The sequence below is a fragment of the Gouania willdenowi genome, unplaced genomic scaffold (genome assembly GCF_900634775.1).
Source record: "Gouania willdenowi unplaced genomic scaffold, fGouWil2.1 scaffold_129_arrow_ctg1, whole genome shotgun sequence".
Lineage (NCBI taxonomy): Eukaryota > Metazoa > Chordata > Actinopteri > Blenniiformes > Gobiesocidae > Gouania > Gouania willdenowi.
In genome coordinates, this window is record NW_021144877.1 from 131,652 (window position 1) to 146,523 (window position 14,872).

Below are 14,872 nucleotides of genomic sequence, written 5' to 3' on the forward strand. Positions count from 1 at the left end.
TGATAAACTTGGTGATATTACAGCCTGTGCAGCAGTATGGGGGGGACGCATGTCCAGGTCTTAGTATCACCCGTCTGATGAAACCTGTTCCGTTTGCTGATCTCCATGTGTGTGATAAGTCCATGTGTCCGTGTTAATGTCAGCATGTTTATGCCTCCGTCCATTCCCTTTTTTCATTATATTCATGGCTAAAAACGCTCTTATTAAATAGTGTCAGTGTCATACCACAGAGAGAAGCTGTGACTGAGAACATCCTCTACATCAGAGGTCTCATTCTCACGGCCCGCGGGACGATAATTTGTGTCCCGCAGAACAATGTGAAAATGTAATGTTAGTGAAGCCCATGTGTTTTATACTGTAATGTAATGACGTGACTCGAGCTGTTATCAAAGATTTTGAGCCTTTAATGGAAGTCCTTAAAACATCATGTACCCCTCATTCTCTGCTGACGCCCACCCTTCCTCAGCCTCCCAGCCAATCAACACGCAGAACACATGTAAACAAAGACGAACATTGGCAGAGAAAGCTGCACGTAACGATGCTTCAAATTCCATGGGAAACCACAACACCTGTTAAACATTGAATAAACTACACGTGGAACATAACTCAGTAACATAGGACCTAGTCTGTTACAATATGAATGGCACTTTACAGCATTGTGCATTGACAATGTCACCAAGGGAAGCACACCACCGATAGAGCCACCCACCCAGCCAGCTCGCACCCGCCGTCTCGCTTCCTAGGCTGGGGGCTCATAGGGGACCTACTCGCCTCGGTTATAGTCAACGAAACATCGGTGTTGGCTGGAACGTACAGCTGATTCCATGGGGTTATTATAGAAAATAAAAGCCTCTGTGGATGCGTCCCATGGTTTGTATCGGCTATAATCGGCTAATGTCCCACTGTCCCGACGGATAGTAAACGCCCCACTGGCAATTGCTTTTTTTCCGCTCTCTATCTTGGTACTATCTACCATCTACAAATGTCATGATGTTCATGTCATCACGAAATACATGAACATTGAGCACAAAAAGAAAGAGTGGTTCATTATCCACCTTGTTGTCGTCGGAAGAAAAAGCAGAAATGACGTTTTCCATGCGTCTGGTTGGCTAAACACATGACTTTAACTGTATTGCTGGGAGAGCGACAGCAATTAGCTGACGTCATGTCATGTTGGATTTTCTGCAGATACACTTTTTAAGTTTTTGGTTGAAATGTCATGACAGAAATTAAGATCTTAATTTAATGAAATAAACAAAGAATGACGGGCAGTGCTGACCCTAACCTCTCTGGTGCCCTAGGCCAGATTTTATTTTGGCCCTCTTATATTTTTTATACCACGTAATTGACATTTACATTATTGTTATATTATTATTATCAGAATCATTTCTAACACTTACATAGTGGTCTTTACCATATCCACAAAGATGCTTTACATGAAGAGAAAACATGAGCAAAATTACTTTTTTGACATTTTATTTACTTGTGATAAAAGAGTTTCACATACACATATAAAAGAACACAAACAAGTAAATAAAAGCTAATTTAAATATCTTAGTAATTAATATTATTATAATAAAGCATTGCACAAAAACAAGATACAGATTAAAGATAGATAGATAGTGGTGGGTTGGCTCATCAAATATTATTTTTAATTTAAATACTTGTGACTACAATGTTTTACTATATTTCATTATGTAAAAAGATGCAAAACTTCCAGATTTAATATAATCTTACTTAAATTTCAGTAATGAACACACATTAATTTAAACAATTACAGTTCACAGAGGTATTGAACAAAGAAACTATTTATTAAAATAGTGTTATTTTCAGGTGGTGATTTATAAACAGCTTTAACCAACACAAGCTAAAAAAAAAAGCCCCATTCATTATATGGAAGAGATTTGTCTCAAAAATATTCACTAATACATATGGAGCCCTGGAGGTGACATGGATAAAAAAAAAATGATCTCAAACTGTGACTTAATGATCTTGTAGTGCAACTTACTTATTATCTCACACTGTGAGTTACAGAGACTGGTTCTGGGTCAGAGTTTATCACAATGACATCATCCACAGTGCTGGATATTCATCTGTTTATTGATTTTTACTTTGAAAGTGAGTCTAAATATAAAGATATTAATAATTTGTTTGCTAGTCGGCACAACTTTAACATGAGTGACGGACAGGTAAAGATGATACTTTAGTTCTAGAGGACACAGTCGTCATAAAGCATAGCTTAGAGTCCTGGTTGAATTCATTAACAACTACAATACTACGGTAACTTCATGGATACCTGTGGATAATAATACTATTATTAATGCATTAGATTTTATTTAGTGCTTTTCATAGACACTCAAAGCTCTTTACATTGATGTACATCATTCTTTCCCTCCACACACAGTGGTGGTAAGCTACTATTGTAGCCACAGCTGCCCTGGGGCAGACTGACAGAAGTGAGGCTACCATAGTGAACCATCGGTCCCTCTGACCACCACCAACACTCACTCACACACTACATTCATACGATGGATGTACATGGACTTGAAAATGGTTGTATTAGAGTTTTTCAGCGTTTCCTCGTCCCTACAGATGCAGACAATAGCCTTGATAGTTACTGACCCTCAAAGTAACACCACCAGTAATGTTACATACAGCACTAAGATAAGACTGTACAGTGAATAGTGAATGTGATCATGTCCCTCTGTCACACATTGATCCCACCCACCCAACAACCACAGCATGGAAGGTCCAGTTGACAGAATGTTATATGTCACTCACATGTACTACCCAAAACAATGTTTGACTGTTTGACCTACATAAAGATATTACATTAAAAAAGAAGAAAAACACTCATTTCCTTAATACTCTGTGTGTTATTTTCTCTAATGAAGCACGTTATTCATACATACTGTATATCTGTGTAGAGTCAAATGTGGTGATCAATCAATTCAACAATGTTGGCCCCAAATGAAGTGAAGCAAAGCAGATGAGAAAGTGTTTTATTTCTATTAACAACAGGCTGAGAGGAAACTTTGGTCCATGTGTAACACAGCAGTGATGGTTACAGCATTCATCCTCTGCTTCAGTGGATCAATCACATCTGAAATGAAAAAACTACAAAGACACACATTTATTTTCTTTTCTTTCTAGAATTATCTTTTGATAATGTTTGTTGTTGTGAGGATTAGGACACAATGTGACAAGATGTGTCAGCTCAGATATTTTTATACTGCATTTTATTTTATGTAGATTAAATTTGTGAAAGTGAAAACATAGAATACAGTTATTTAAGTTTGTTTTGTGTGTGGTGTTATGATTTGAAAAATAATAATTACAACATTATAAAAATACATTTTAATCATTTTGTTTTTTTTTTTAAATCATAAATTATTAGACATTTCAGAGGACTCCATTTTAATTCCAGGTGACCCAACATGGGGTCACGACCCCAAGGTTAAAAAACACTGCATTACATTATAGTGTACAGGAGTAGGGGGTACATGGCCTCAGGTTAAATGTTTGAAGGGGTACGGACTGTGAAAAGTTTAGGAACCACTGCATTAGAACAATTGTTTACAGGAATTTAGTGAACAAATTAAGGAAAACAGATATTTTTTTTTTACTGAACAATTCTCCATCATATTATATCATTGTCCATCAATAAAACAGAAGTTGTACCATTAGTAATTACTCCTCTAATAAATGTGTAAATGTAGAACAGTGTCTTCCTCTTTGTGGAACACAGAGTTGTTGTGTCCTTAAGTCCCTATTCTCCACTATTGTGGTGGTGTTTTCACTGGTAATATTACAGTAAATAGAACTAGTGGGGATTACACACTGCTATCAGGGTAGCTGATACCTCACTGTCACATTATTTATCTTATTTTATTTTTTACTACTGTAATGTGTCTGTATTTAATCCTTATTTTTAACAGCCTTTTACTTAATTAAGTAAGTTTAAAACATTTTCTTTCTTTCTTCTTGATTAACGTTTATCCTTTTTATATGTAATATTTATTGTAATGTGAGTAATTTCCCAATGGGATAAATAAAGGAATTCTGATTCTGATTCTGGTTAATTTTCTTACCTGTGACGATGTTATTTGAGATGATACTATTCCTGTTATAACTAGTCAGAACTAAATTTAAGACTTTTTACTTATATGTAAAAATTTCTGGAAGACTATTTTATTCTAACATTTAATATGTCAGATATCTATGGAATACAATTGCTAAAAATGAATAAATTAGGGCAAAACTATATTATGTTGGGTGTTACACTGAGCCAAACAGTGGTGCTTATGTGAAAATAACTAGTTATTTATTATAATAAAAACTATTATAAATATTATTAAGGTGTACATTAGTGTTTTATACATTTATAATGTCTACTGAATACAGAAAAAGATGATTTACATGGTAAACACTGCATTCAGTTCATTAAAGATAAGAACAATAGATTTTAAGTGTTTTAAGACAAACTAACATCAACTACTGCACAAAACAAGACATCCATTGTCTCATCTTTATGATTTTGATTAAATTCACACAATAAAACATATTACACACTTTCAAAAATGTCACACAACGTAAAGAGATTTTCTTGATATTTTCTTTTAAATTACCTGATATTTGTACACTTTCAGTGATGATTCAAAGGAATAAAATCACAATGTAAAAAAACAATGAGCACTGGAATCAATGTGTCACATTTATTTATTTAACCAGACCAGATCAACAACTTCCTGAACTGTTGGTGTCCATTTTCCAGCTGACAGCAGGTTTATGTTGGAATCCTGTGCAGCCTGATCTCTGGGTTCTTCAGTCCAACACTGGAACCAGAAGGTGTCGTCACCATCCGTGTGTCGCTGGGATCTGAAGATGATTCCTGCTCCATGTCTCCATCCACACAGAGATGTGAGTGGAGAACAGATGAAGTGCTGAAGGTTTTCCCACACTCATCACATCAGAAAACATTCTTCTCATGAACTCGTTGGTGGAGATTAAGGTGAGATTTCCTCTTGTAAGATTTTCCACATGTGTCACATTTATGAGGTCTTTCTGATGAGTGGCTGATTTGGTGACGTTTTAAATCTCTATATGTTGTAAAAATTTTGTCACACTGGTCACAGGGACACACTTCATGTCCAGTGTGAGATCTCAGGTGGATGATGAGGGTTCTTTTGTATTTATATATTTTCCCACAGTGTTCACAGCGATACAACTCTGTTCTGGAGTGAGTCTGCATGTGACTCGTTAAAGTTGATCTATGTGTAAAAGTCTTTCCACACTGTTCACATCTGTGAGCTTTGATTCCACGGTGAATGAGGAGATGTAGACTGAGGTGTCCAGATTGACTAAAAGTCTTTCCACATTCATCACACGTGTGTGGTTTCTCTCCATTGTGAACAAGCTGATGGCGTTTCAAGTTCTCTTTCTGAGCAAAAGCTTTTCCACACTCAACACAGATGAAGAGTTTTTCTCCAGAATGGATTCTTTGATGTCTAGCGAGGTGTGATTTAAAGCTAAAGGCCTTCCCACACTGGTCACATGTATGTTTAGCTTTAACTCCAGCTTGGCTCTGCTGTTGAACTCTTTGCTCTGAAGCTTCATCGTCCTGAGAGCGTTGAGGTGTCACTTTGTTCTGGCTTCCAGAGTCCTGTAGAACAGTTAGAGATTAAACACAGACAAGGAACCAAACAAACATTTGTTTCTAAATGTGTTCCTAGAAAGAACAGTGGCTGTTCATCCACATCCACATGGACGTCAGCAACCAAACTTCAATCCACTCATTTCTCACCATGTTTGGCTGTCACGGCTGAGTGGTTCCACAATCCTCCAATCACCTGTAAAGATCAGCATAGATCAGCTCCACCTGAAGGATAGAAGAAGACATGAAGCGAATCTGTTCAGTGAGCTTTGATTCCACGGTGAATGAGGAGATGTAGACTGAGGTGTCCAGATTGACTAAAAGTCTTTCCACATTCATCACACGTGTGTGGTTTCTCTCCATTGTGAACAAGCTGATGGCGTTTCAGGTTCTCTTTCTGAGCAAAAGCTTTTCCACACTCAACACAGATGAAGAATTTTTCTCCAGAATGGATTCTTTGATGTCTAGCGAGGTGTGATTTAAAGCTAAAGGCCTTCCCACACTGGTCACATGTATGTTTAGCTTTAACTCCAGCTTGGCTCTGCTGTTGAACTCTTTGCTCTGAAGCTTCATCTTCCTGAGAACGTTGAGGTGTCACTTTGTTCTGGCTTCCAGAGTCCTGTAGAACAGTTAGAGATTAAACACAGACAAGGAACCAAACAAACATTTGTTTCTAAATGTGTTCCTAGAAAGAACAGTGGCTGTTCATCCACATCCACATGGACGTCAGGAACCAAACTTCAATCCACTCATTTCTCACCATGTTTGCTGTCACGGCTGAGTGGTTCCACAATCCTCCAATCACCTGTAAGATCAGCATAGAATCAGCTCCACCTGAAGGATAGAAGAGACAGAATGAACATGAAGGATCTAGAAATATTCATCCATCCTTTGCAGTGTCATCACTTTGAAATTGACTAAAACGATCAGTTTGTTCAGAGATCACATGATGTGGAGGAAAATATTTAGATTTTGTGGCTGAATAATTTAAATTCCCATTGATTTGTAAATGAAGGTCTTCAGTGGAAACAGTTTGACTTTGAGGTTTGACTTTGTTCTTACAGGATTAATGAACAACTTGTAATGAGCTCATGATTGGCTAATTATGGTCCTATAATATCTGTGTTAATAGAATCATAGACAGAATGACAGAATCTACCAATAAAAATAAAATCCACTGTTAAATGCAGAAAGTGACATAATGTGAATGAAACGCTGTCATCGTGAGGTAAAGGGAAATGTTAAAGGGGACCGTTCATTTGGTGCACCCCAGCACCCCTCCTGGTCCTGAGCTAAACAACATGTTGAAGCGTCCACCTGAAACACGTCTAAACTACCAAAATACTGAGCAGACCAGTTCCCACGTAACGTTTATGTGTCTGTGAAGCTACGGCCATTTCTGGTGAAGAGCTGCAGTTGTTCTGTTGTTGTGGACGAGACCAACGATGACAGGGATTGTAGAGTCTGAAACATCATAGGTTCATGATAACTTGATAGCTTCTAATACTGTACAATATTCTGCCCTCTAGTGGTGAAATAACTGATGCATTTGTTTTTGTTTAATCATTATAGTCTGGAATGATGTCATCAGGATGATTTAAATTAGTTTAAATATAATGAAGTTGATCAAACTTAATCAATAAACCTGATCAGATTCAGTAAACTATTGATCCCTGAGGGGAAATATGTTGATATTAATGCTGCTCTCATACATCTTTATATTACATATATAATTAAAAAAAAATTAACAGTTTTTGTTTAAATATCATTGTAATATATTTCTAAATAAATGAAATTTTTAAAAAAAAAATGAATCATTTGTGTGAATATAACAGAAAACAAAATATTCCTGAACTTATTGATTAAAGTCAGGTCATGTTCTCCACCACAGATCCTGGATCAGTACCAGTAGTGGGCGGTTAAGGAAGAATTGTTGGTAGAATCGTGCACTTTGGGTTAAAAGCATGAAACTTGGCACATAGATGGAATGAACACTACTGATTATTTTAGGATGTGGATCCACCTCAGCAACCTCCCCTAGTGGTCGTTATGGCCATTTTTCTCAAAATGGTCGTTAATTTATTGAATAACATATTGAAATCCGTAGCCGAGCTCATGCTGTTTTATAAACACGTGTCTGTTTACATGTCAATCATGAGAGAAAGCTTCCTGGAGGCGTGGCTTCTTCAGCTCAGTGCCAAGTCAAATTCGTCATCAAAGTGGGAACGCGTCATCAAAATGTAGCGAGGTGTTTGGGCTCACCCTGTAGTAAGAAAGGAGCAAATCACACTCTAACTAACGATTGAGGGAATTAATTAAAAACTATATTTAGGACATGTGTATGAAGCCCTAATAACACTTTATCATGTTTAAAGAACAGAAAAGTTAATTTAGCGTAACATGTGCCCTTTAAATAAACATTGTTATTGTCACACTGACTCAGCATCTGATTTTGGGTTACACACACACACACACACACACACACACACACACACACACACACTGTATAAAATGATCCAATTCAGACTAAATGTTAAAATGAACAAATTTAAATAGAACTTTTATGACAAAGTCGTTCCAAAGATCTTTACATTATCATCTCATTCACACAAGATTATTACTAAATATGTAAATAAGTTTAAAATAAAACGAGCAGTATTTACTCAAAGGATTCTGGAAAATCTCAAAATTAGTCATTAAAGTTGACATTATTATTGTTAGAAACTCACTTTGGTCCCAAACGTTGCTCACTGATGACATCTGCTGGTCAACGTTAATCAATATTATTAAAGCTACTTTAGTCGTTTCTGACGGTGCACGAGGAGATTCTGTAGAATGGTGGAGATTCTGCAGCTTTTATCTTAGCCTGAGTTGCCATGACAACCTGTCAACATTGAGCTTCCATTTTTGCCTGAGTTGCCATGACAACCTGTCAACATTGAGCTTCCATTTTTGCCTGAGTTGCCATGACAACCTGTCAACATTGAGCTTCCATTTTAGCCTGAGTTGCCAGGACAACCTGTCAACATTGAGCCATTCAAAGCTGCCTTTAGTGATTAAATGTTTCACTAAGATCTATAATAAAGGGTGGTAAACCAGTTGCGTCCCTAAATGGTGATGCAGTTTCACTAAGATTGCAGCAATGATTAGTAAACGTGCAGAAGTGGTGGAGACCGCCCTATTTAAATGAGCGTTTTGCTTTTTCAATGTGGAGACGTGAGTGCACAGAAGCACACAATGACATTTGAAGAAGTTAAATTGGAAGCAGATCGTCTTCTCTGTCTGCTGCACAAACATTTATTAATGTAGAAAACTAAATAAACAAGTTTTTTTTTTTTTAAATAAACAACTTTAAAATTTAATGATATATTTTCCCCCTTATTTAATGTGGCTGCTCTCTCCCTCAAACACACTTTACTCTGCATTTTCTCATTTAGTGGCTGTTAAATATTGACTATTGTTTTATTTAAATTATTTTCTTATACTAGAAAGGTTAACTTTTACATCTCCGCTTTGTTTTGTGTCAACATTCAGTGCAGCCATGATCTCTGTGTGTGAGTTTACACCATTGATGCGTCGTCCCAAACATATATGACGCCAGTCCAGAATTGATGGTAATGCATCAGAAATCTAGCCTTCAAACCACCAAATGCGTAGGACAAAGAAGATCTCATAACCAATAATGGAGTTTGCACCAGCAGAGGGAGCAACGCAAGTACCAAGGAGCAACACAGGTTTGTCCGTCATCTTTAAAGGTCCCATGTCATGTTATTTTTCACACATCTCCATTTGTTCTAAGAACCCCAAAAACATAGTATTTGAGGTTTATTTTCCCAAACTCGTCTGTTTTCCAGAGTTTTAGCCTCTGAAAAGTCACTTTCTGAGCAACTCTACACAAACAGGTTGATTTGAGGCCTGCTTATGCATATTCATGAGTGGGCGTGTCTATAGACGAGACACTGACTTCCTCCTCCCCACACTTTATCATGTTTAAAGCACAGAAAAGTTAATTTAGCGTGACATGGGCCCTTTAAATAAACATTGTTATTGTCACACTGGCTCAGCATCTGATTTTGGGACACACACACACACACACACTCATGAACACACACACAAACACACACACACACAAATCCATGCACGCGAGCACGCAGGGCCAGAGTGGGTCTCACTTTCAGCCCTGGAGCTTCATACCTCAGACTCAGAGGCGTTGTAACGGGGTAGGCAACACAGGCAAATGCCTAGGGCCCCGAGCTGAAGGGGGCCCCCGAGGGACGGCAGATATAAGCAATACAACTAGAAACCCCCATTACGGTTATACGTCAGGCACCTCCCTAATGGGGCACCAATACGACCGGTGTCACGTCTGAGTTCACATTGGTCTGAGTTTGATTATGAGCATGTGCACTACCAGAAAATGAATTCATGCTACTTCTGCTTAGCTTTTTTCTACTTCCACCGTACTGAGGTTAAAAATGAAATTTCAAAGCTAAGGTTCAAAGCTAATGTTATTAGATGAGTGCTGAATGGCTCCTTTTCTTGAACAAAAATTTACAAATGCTCAATATACGAGGCAGGAGAAATATGTTTTATAATGTATTATATGCAGTTTTTATTATTACATGTATTGAGTTTGTATTAAAAATGTTTTATCATTTATTCTATGCAGTTTTTTTATTACATGTATTAAGTTTATAATAAAATTCCATACAAAAAGAAACAATTTATTTTCCAAAGAAACATGATTATAATATACATTGCAGTAAATAACAGTTAACCTAATGTAACTTTATTTTTTAAATCAGTATAATCCAGCACAGGTACATGTCAGTACGTACTGACATTTTAAGAGGATCTCAGTACGATGTGAACTCAGACCGTGACATCGGTCCCTGCATCAACGTGCTGATGTTATCAAACACACACTGATAAAGTGAGGCAGACTTACCCACAGGGCTCATGAAAAGAAGAACAAACAAGAACAAGATGAAAATAAAAAACATGATAGTGGTAAGTGAGAATGTGTAAACTATGTGTTACATTATATTAAAATAGTTTGTCCCAGTTAGTCCCACTCACTTTGTCCCAAACTCCCAGTCATCCACCAGCACCAGAAAAGTTCACTGTACATTTAAGTCTGTGTAAAGTGAATTCTGCCATTTTCTTCTAAACTCATTCACAAAGAGTGTTTATATGTATTTATTAATCATTCATATTCAACAGTGTGGTTCTGTGGTATGACAAACTTAGAGCACATTCTTACTTTACACCAATTTTAACAGTTTTATTTTAAGAAGTATTCCAGCTTTGCTTACATCATAAGTCTTGTTGCCAATGGCTGTGTACATACTGTACATTTATAACCACACAATAAGTTAGTCCTTTGCTGACAATATTTTCTACTAGAATAAAGTATTTGTTGTCAAATGGTAAAACTGATACCAGCATCAATCCTACTCCTGCTGTCAGTTTAGTCTAGACTGTGTGACTAATTAGGGGGCCAAGCCCGCGGGGCCAGGGAACCGCGTATGTAAGCATCTACGGTTCCTAGGACCAGCGGTGCTAGGAGCCCTATTGTAATCGTAAGGATTATTGTTACCTTTTATTTTTCCCCCGGTAAAAGTAGTGCTGCAGGCTAAACCGTGCAAGGTAGGGCGATGCCCCTTGGGGGTTGGGTCCAGAACACCCCGTGTACCTTGGACGCAAACATTCACATATGTTCACCAGCAGGTGGCGCTATAACAAAGGTCAACACGATTTGGACGATAACTCCCACACCGTTTGTTGCAAATTTAAAACCTTCATATCCACAGATTCCTTGAATAGCACTGAATCACCTGGGCTAGGCCACGCCCATTTCCGTCTAAACTTTTCTGGAGCAAAATCGCAAAAACTGGAAAACCTACTTTTTCAAAATCCTCCTTGGGGTTTTGTCCAATCAGCGTGAAACTTGGCACGTAGAGTCTTCAGTTGGACGTAATATACAGTTAATAAAATGAGTTTGTTCGGGTAAATTATGCGCAAATTATTAGTGAGAAAAGTTTCCTAGCAAGCTATAAAAATGCAAACTGGCGCATATCTCGGTCAAAATAAATGCTAACAACACCAAATTTGAGATCCTTAGTTGGCATGTGACTGTGAGGAAATCCGCCAAATTTGAATGATGTAGACCACTAGGGGGCGCTACAAATAATGAATATTTATATCTCTTAATTGGCACAACCAATTGTTACCAAATTTGGAGGGTATGATCTTGGGTCCCTCCTGAGGCGATATCTCAAAGTTATTCACGATTGGTCAAAGTGGGCGTGGCTAATGACATAATAACATAAATAAACAAACATTTATTTCTGCTGAATTATTATGTTGAGGGCAGTGAAATTTACAGGGTAGATATAGAAGACCACACAGACCACCCATACCAAAAACTGCCCCCCTAGGTGGCGCTATAATTGCAAAAACATTTTGGCCTTTAACTTTCACAATTTAATTCACATCTTCATAAAACTCATATCCACATGTTCCTTACATAGAGTCGCATTTTCTGACATAGGCCACGCCCACTACCACAGCACATTGCTCTTTGTAAGTCACTATATCACAAACTTATTTTTTCAAATTATTCCTTGGGATTTTGTCCAATCGGCATGAAACTTGGCACGTACAGTCTTCATTTGGACCTGATCTAGAGTTTAGCAAAAAATTTTGTTTGGACAAAATATGCGCAAAATATTAACGAGTAAAGTATTCTAGCGAGCTATAAAAACACAAACTGTTGCATATCTTGATCAAAATAATTGCTAACACCACCAATTCTTAGATCCTTGGTTGCCATGAGACTGTGGGGGTATGAGCCAAATTGTAAAAAATTAGACCTCTAGGGGGCACTGCAATTATGAGAAATTTTTATCTCCTAAATGGCACAACCGATTTTTACCAAATTTGGTGGGTATGACCTTGGTTCGCTCCTGGGACCGGATCTCGAAGTTAATCACGATTGGTCAAAGTGGGCGTGGCTTATTACTACATAACATAAAAATAAACAAACCTTTATTTCAGCTGAAGTATTATGTTGAGCGATGTGAAATTTACAGGGTAACTATAGAAGAGCACAGATCACCCATACCAAAAAGTGCACCACGAGGTGGCGCTATAATGTGTGCAAACACATTTTGGTCTGTAACTTTCACTTTTTAAATCACATCTCCCAAAACTTCATATCCACCTGTTCACAGCAAATGGCACGTTGGCCTGTGTCCTGACGCTCGCCACGAGCCCGTCATCCTTCGTGACGTACTTTCAGGGGCTCCACGAAACCTGGGGTCTGAGTCACGCGGGAAGGCTTGGCCCCCTTTCATAACTGCTTGCAGAATTAGAAGATAATATAATATATCTATAAATGTTCTGCTATAGTCTAAATGATACATTAAATAAAATGTTAACATGAAGCATTAAAGTTATTACTGCAAATTAATGTTCATTAATTATTCCATACATATCTCAATGTTTAGTGTTTGTGTAGCATGTACATTACATTACTTTATGTAAACCAACCAAATACATTGTGTTTTTCTTTTTTCTAACAACAACAACAACAACAAACCTCTACATAAAAGTAGGAACTTATTTAGTTTAACTTATCAAAATACATTTTAACGTTTAAAATATATCATATCAAAATATATCACATGTGGTCATATCTGATTTAATGTGACAACACAAACATTTGTCTTAAACATTTGCTTCAACGCATTCCATCACCACCTCTTCATCACACACACACACACACACACACACACACACACACACACACACACACACACACACACACACACACACACACACACACACACACACACACACACACCTTTGTCTGGAGGAGGAAAAGCAGCAACGTGAAGTAATAAAAGCAACAAATTCTCTCACATTCCAGGTTTTAATCTCAATTTGTTTAGGATGACGTCCTAAAGCCTTTGTTAGTGCTACACACAGATCTACATTAATGTGCTTTAAGAGACAATCCTGTGGCACAGGAGCTCACCAGGATGTGTGAGTTCCTGACAGGTGTGTGTGTGTGTGTGTGTGTGTGTGTGTGTGTGTGTGTGTGTGTGTAAAGCTGACTCATGACTGTAGCCAATCAGGAAGCAGCTGTAATTCTACGTTTCATCAGCGACACGTTGAAATATCTCAAACATGGCGACTGATAGAAAATAACATTATTTTTATTTCCTGACTTTACTGAGTTGGAGCTCCGCCTTCAGGTGGCGTTCAAGGTCACTTTTTTAAGTAGGAAGTTGTAAAATCCTGAGTTGTTTTGAATGCAGAGACTGATATCTGTGATAAGAGAAAACATGTAATTTTTTGTTCTTGTTTGTTTTTCTCTTCATTTAAAATCAGGATCCAGTTTTACACAGAAATGTCTCACATTAATGTTTTGGGAGAAAATGACACATTTACATGTTATTTTTCACTGAAGGCGACTGAATATTCAGTAAATTTAGCAAATGGACAAATAGGCCAAATTTCACCATAATCTCGTTTAAAATCTAATAATCATGAAATATCTGCATGACACGGACTAAACCATGTTTGGGATCATATCACATTTCTGTGTATGTTTTCCTGTAAAACAAATATCTGAGTGTTTAGTGAGTTTAGCTAACAGACGTTAGTAAACGTAAAGTTACAGAAACAGAGGAACACTTGGTACGACCCAAAGAAAACAGAACAAATGAAAAGAAATAGAAGGAATGGAACGTTCCGTTCTTCTACTGAAATTGTGACATTACAGTTTTTTTTATTGCTAACAAGCATTGGTTGAAACTGAAGTCACATGTTCTAAACTCTAAACACAGCCTGTATATCCATCAGTCATCTCAGCTCAACAGTTAATGTCATCCACTAAAGTGTTTCTCACCAACAAAACACTTGATACACGTCTCAAAAGAAGCTCATTCAACCACAACACTAACAAATAAACACACTTTAGAAACACACATTGTCATTGTGAGCACACAGAACTACTAAATACTAACAACAAAGAGCTTTACATCAAATACATCTGATCTTTACACTTTACATGATTTTTGTATTATTTTGGGCTGAATTTGAGAAAGTCTGAGTCTTTAATCGTTCTCCACGTAAAGTCTGTTTCTGTTTTTCTGTCCACATTCACACAAATAAGGGTCTACATGGTGGTAAAATACATCAATGTCTTAA